Source organism: Anser anser (genome assembly GCF_964211835.1).
Source record: "Anser anser genome assembly, chromosome: 5".
Classification (NCBI taxonomy): Eukaryota; Metazoa; Chordata; class Aves; order Anseriformes; family Anatidae; genus Anser; species Anser anser.
Window position 1 is genome coordinate 47,085,979 of NC_139725.1, and position 6,048 is coordinate 47,092,026.

At 38.6% G+C, this 6,048-nt stretch overlaps 1 long non-coding RNA gene across 1 annotated transcript in view; it reads left to right on the forward strand.

The window, feature by feature from the left end:
• LOC310900989 overlaps nucleotides 1–3,212 on the forward strand; it is a 26,025-nt gene extending 22,813 nt beyond the window's left edge. The window contains exon 3 of the long non-coding RNA XR_014585502.1: nucleotides 2,158–3,212. This is a non-coding gene — a long non-coding RNA (uncharacterized lncRNA). The remainder of the gene's footprint in view (nucleotides 1–2,157) is intronic.
• The last annotated feature ends 2,836 nt before the right edge of the window (nucleotides 3,213–6,048 follow it).

A 6,048-nucleotide genomic window follows, 5' to 3' on the forward strand; every position in this document is an offset into this window, starting at 1 on the left:
ACAAACAAAAACCTGTAAAGAAGAAAGCTTATCTTACAGCCAAAGAGGAAACAAGAAAAGTTTCATGTCAAGAATGATAAACGGTGTGTAGAAGAGTTGGGAAATATTTCATCAAGCTGTAGATCCAGGAAAACTTCACACATTTCAACAGCATTCAAACAGTCTGTTGTCCTAAAATCAGTGGCATTTTCTTCTCTTTAGTGAAGATGTCGAGGTTCTATTAAGAACAGATATGAAATAGGACAACACTGATGCATATCTATTCTTTGTCCTGCTATTTTTATGTTAACTTTACAGAAACTTTTGATAAAATTCCACTGCTCCCCTTAGGAGTCAGCTAGCAAACCTGTATCTACTTGCAGTATAGTTAGAAGGCTATACAGTTGTTGCTGATCAAGGCTGTGAGGTCTGTTGTTATTCTTACCAACCTATAGCAGCCAGCACCCCAAGAGGAGATTAAATAAGGAGATAACAGTTTGGGAGTTCAAGTTTGCTGGCATTATTGAACTCTCCAAACAAAAAGGTCACCTCTCATGCTGTGATAAATGCTGGACTAGCTTGCTTCTTTCTGCTTCCTGGAAAAATCTTTCCAGAAAAATAGGCATTAGAGTTGCTAGTGGAGTTACTGAAAAAATCTTCTACTGGTCAATGCAGCTTAAATTATAAATTAAATTTAGCTTAATATGATCTCTGCAGCTGAATAGATGTAAGAAGGTATTGAAGAATGGAGTAAAAATCTTTATGTAAACACAGATGACTTGACCACAGCTTCTCATCCTGTCATCCATAAAGATCTCTTGAGACTTCTGTGAGACTTTGGCTATACACAAAAGCCTGGGAATATTGGTTGCTTATCTTTTGATAGCATGGTGAGGTGAAGAGGATCGTTAGTCTAGAAAGACTGATAGATTCTCTTATCATAAAAAATGGCACTAAGCAAAGCTGTGCTGTCTCTCTCTGCTTGTATATAAGTACTTTTCTCTAATGCTTTTAGGGACAAGGATAAAATCTTTATTCAACTCTCTCTAGAAGGCAGAAGCTTTGTGCTACTCCAATGCTGCTAGTCAGTATTCTGGGCACTATTAATAATGGCAACTTGCTGGTGAACACTCTTGTATATATTCAGCACATTTTTGTCTGTTTTGATCAAGTTGCCAACTGGTCAAGTTTGACAATTAGCATAAGAAAGCCAGCAGTCTGTTCCAGCCTTCTCCCTGCTGAAAGAGATGTTGAGACCTTTAGGAACACTGAAATAACAGGGAAAAAAAAATCTGCTACCTCTGCAGCTTGCTGCTTGAAGGACCTTGTCACATTGAGGACAGCAAGAACTGAAGCAGTCTCTGGAAGACAAAAACTAGTTCTAAACTAAAAGAGATAGCCTACAAACAAATGTGACCTACCACATAATGGTTGTTATTACTCTGCCATGTGGCTGCAAAACTGAAACATATTACTGTTATTGTTTCAAGGGATTAAGTCAGTGAACTATGCTGTCTTTATGCATTTTCTGGAATAAAATGACAAGGTTCAATATGAAATGGTTAAGTCATAGACTTGTCAAACACTCTCACTGAGGCAATGTAGCTTTATTCTTCGCTTGATGGTGCATCAGAAACCACATTACCCAAAAACCATTTAGTACAACCATTTAAAATACAAAGAATGGATGAGAAGGAGGCTAATTACCCTTGACAAAGAGATGTTCAGAACAAATCTTGAACATCAGTTCAGTGACATCATTACTACAGAGCTGGAGGGGTATGAATAAGGACCATCTGCTGCATTGGGGAGTATATACTTTTTGTGTTTAAATTCCTGAAAAGAAAAAAAAAAAAGTCAGAATAGTGGTATGCAACTCAACGATATGAGAGAAGTATATGTGAGTATAAAGACCACAGGAAATAACCACATGAGTGTAGCAAAAAAATGGACTGCTTATATGATAAAAGTCACATGTTGAATTCTCACACAGAAATGCAGAAAAGCTTCTTTACAAATTATTGGTACATATTACAACATGTACAGACTATTGGTGATTCAGTGTCATGGTTTCAGCTGGGAGAGAGAAAATTTTCCTTCTAGTAGCAGGTATGGTGCTATGTTTTAGATTGAGAATGAGAATAATGTTGATAACACACTGATGTTTTATTGTTGCAGAGCCATTCATACAATAAGCCACGGATTTTTTAACTTCTCACACCACCCTGCCTGCAAGGAGGCTGGGAGTGCACAAGAAGATGGGAGGGGACAGAACCAGGACAGCTGACCCAAACTGGCCAAAGGGATATTCCATGTCATATGGCATCAAGCTGAACAATTAATATGGGGCAACTGGCTGGGGTGGGGGGAACCACTGCTTGGGGATGGGATGGGCATCGGTCAGTGGGTGGTGAGCAATTACATTGTGCATCACTTGCTTTGTATATTCTATTATTATTATCATCATCATCATCATTATTATTTCTCTTCCTTTTCTGTCCTATTAAACTGCCTGTATCTGTGCCCACGAGCTTTTACTTTTTTTTTTTTTCCTTTTGTTTTGTCGTGGTGTTGGGTGTGTGTGTGTGTGTGAGTGAATGGCTGTGTGGTGCTTAGCTGCTTTCTGGGTTAAACTACATCATTCAGAAAAGGTCTTCCTTTTATTTAGAAAATGTTGCACTTTAACATGTCTCTGAAAGAACAGAAAAGACAGAACCAATCCTGAATCACTTTTAGATTTTTATTGTTCAAACCAGTATTAATCATTAAGCTTAAGAACAATTTCTTTGCTGTGGGAAATTGTATTGTTTTTTTTTCCTGATGAGGACATAGTCCCTGCATATAATTTTGGTATTTCACAAGCTTGGGCTTCAAATTCACAGAAAGAGCTTTTTTAGACATTTTAAAGTGTTATTAGTATAATACATACCTCTTTCAGGTTCTTGTAATAAATAAAGCACCTGGCTTCACAGGTGTAGGATAAAGACATGGTTTCTATAATTTATTTTTTCAAAAAACTCGTTTAAAACACATTTATAAAATAGCTCCCTTTTTCTACTGTAATATATGTGGCACGTTCAGATTGCTTGTAGTATGGGGTGGTAATATAACTCTGTTAATGCCCTGCTCGGACAACATGTATAATTCACTCATGGTTTTGCCATTTAGGAGTAATGCAGTGATCTCAAATGCATACTTAGAAAACTCTTCCCACAACTCAGTGTCTTTCCTATGATTCATTTATATATTTACAGATGACACCAACAGCTGCAAACTGCATCATGGTACAAGCATGAACATACTTCTATTTCTAGCTAAAGGGCCAAGTTTTATTTCACTTCTTGTCCAGGTTCCTATGCTGAACAGACAATAGCATTGTAAGAAAACACACAGAGATGTAACAAAAAGAGTGGGGACAGAGATAAGCAGGACAAACCCCATGAAGTGCTACAAGCTTGGAGAAGAGTGGCTGGAAAGCTGCCTGTTGGAAAAGGACCTTGGAGTATTCTCTGACAGTTGGCTGAACGTGAGATGGCAGTGTGCTCAGGTGGCCAAGAAGGCCAACAGCATACTGGCTTGTATCAGAAATAGTCTGGCAAGCAGTACTAGAGAAGTGATTGTCCCCCTGTACTTGGCTCTGGTGAGGCCCCATCTCAAATACTGTGTTCAGTTCTTTGCCCCTCACTACAGAAGGACATTGAGGTGTTGGAGTGTGTCCAAAGAAGGACAATAAAGTTGGTGAAGAGTCTAGAGAACAAGTCTTAAGAGGAGCAACTGAGGGAGCTGGGGTTGTTTAGCGTGGAGAAAAGGAGGCTCAGGAGAGACCTTATCACTCTCTACAACTACCTGAAAGGAAGTTGTGGTGAGGTGGGGAATGGTCTCTTCTCCCAAGTACTAAGTGATAAGAAAAGAGGAAAGGGCCTCAGATGGCACCAGGGGAGGCTTAGGTTAGATATTTGGAAAAAAAATTATTCATTGAAAGAGTTGTGAAGTTTTGGAACAGGCTTCCCAGGGAAGTAACTGAGTCACCATCCATGGAGGTATTCAAAAGTTGTGTAGATGTGCTTAAGGACATAGTTCAGTGGTAGACTTGGCAGTGATAGTTTAACAACTGGACTTGATGGTCTTAGAGATCTTTTCCAATCTAAATGATTCTATAATTCCAAAAAAAAAGTAGAGAGAAAATGATTTTTTAAAAGCTGTCCAGTGCAACTGGCAGCTACATTGTTAAGTTTTGACACCTTAAAATGTTCAGTTCAGTTCAGTTTAGCCCTGGCTTTAACAGAAAAATGAGAATCTTGGAAATGTTATGTTTCAAAGGTTGAACTGCAGCTTAAAAAACATCAAGTGAATCAACAATGTATGTGGTTGACTTTATTATTATGACTGAGGAGAAATTTTGTTTGATTTGGATTGGGCATTTCTGGTGACTCACTCTTTCTCTCTCTGTCATGTACACAGAAAAATTACCAAGATATCCATTAAATGCATTCCTTACTTTAGAGCTGTATCAATACCTGCTCTTCACAATTTTTATTTTATTACTGCAAGCTATTTAGATTGGAAAGGGTGCCTCCCAAACAGAGACGTGATAATTAATCTTATTCTTGTGCTGAACAATAACTCCTCACCAAATTTTCTATTATCATTTTATGGTGCATTATCGTAGAAAATTCGTTGTGTTGGAAACATATTGGAAACTTTTGCTGCATTGATGGAGCCACCATCCCTGGGAGTGTTTAAGGAAAGGTTGGATGTGGTACTTATGGACATGGTTTAGTGGGCAATATTGGTGGTAGGGGGATGGTTGGACCGGATGATCTTGGAGGTCTTTTCCAACCTTAATGATTCTATGAAATTATTTGGGCACCCGCAAATAAATGAACATATGCTGAGGCTGGAAAAAAGCGGAATAGTGAAGAGACTATTAATTTCAGCAGATATGGCACATTTTTATGTTTCTGCCTGCCTGACAGATCAGTAATTGAGGACAGCTACCAGTGTAACAAAGCTTAACAGAACCACTGAAATTCCATGATGGACTTAGGAGGATTTCTCAAAGCAAAATGATGTAAGGTGAGAACTATGCAAGAGGAGGACAGGAAGCAATGTTGCATGCTAAGGGTCAGTCACTTCTTTAGAGCTGAAATTAAACTCTTTCTCTAATTTCTTCTGAAAAACTTCATCTCTCTGTGTCTGTGAGATGTCTATCTAGCCCTCCAGTGGAGAATACTACCACTGCCTAGTTGTGTAGCAAGACTAGGGCAAATGACGATGAGTTTATGGAAGAGACTACATGTACAAAAACAGCGTTGAACTTAGCATTACCTGGTGCTCCTGGGCCCTTATTTTACATTGGAAAAAGGAAAGTACTAACAAGTTTGTATCTTCCAAAGCTTTCTGTGTAAAGAAGACAATGTTGGAAATCAAGATAAGCAAGTTTCCCAAGCTTAATCATTATTTTTATGGGTGTTAAGACGTTGAGTTGGTTTATCAGAGTTTTGGCTGGGACATAGAAGCCCTGGCATTCACATCTAACCTTACAACTGTGTGTTTCACTTTGCTTCTCCACGCCTCTGCTTTCCTGTGTTTAAATGGAACCATCCTATATAAAACATCTTGAAGTCTACAGATAAATAGGCTTTTTAACCTATTTGTTAGTGAGATGCCTGGTATGCGGAAATAATTTCATCTCAAAGAGCTGTGAGCATGAAATATGTGGAAACAATTTTGTGTCAATGTTAATGAAACCATTAGGGCTCAGGCTGCACTCTAAAGTACGACTTTGTTAGATCTTTGGCTCAGAAAGACAACTGAACAGCAGCATGCTGTGGGGAGGCAGGGACTGCTGGAACACCTATCACATCAGAATCTGCATTAGGCAGTCCAAATAATTTCTGTGGAAATTTCTTGTGGAAAAATAAGCAATTACCTGCAAGATATAAGGAGGAAAAGGAACTGTGACATATTCTAGAACAAAATTAGAATAATTTTAAAGACAGCTAGAACCTGGGCCCAAATGAGGTAGATATTCTCCCAGTAATGAGATAAAATGGGTAGCTGGAGGAA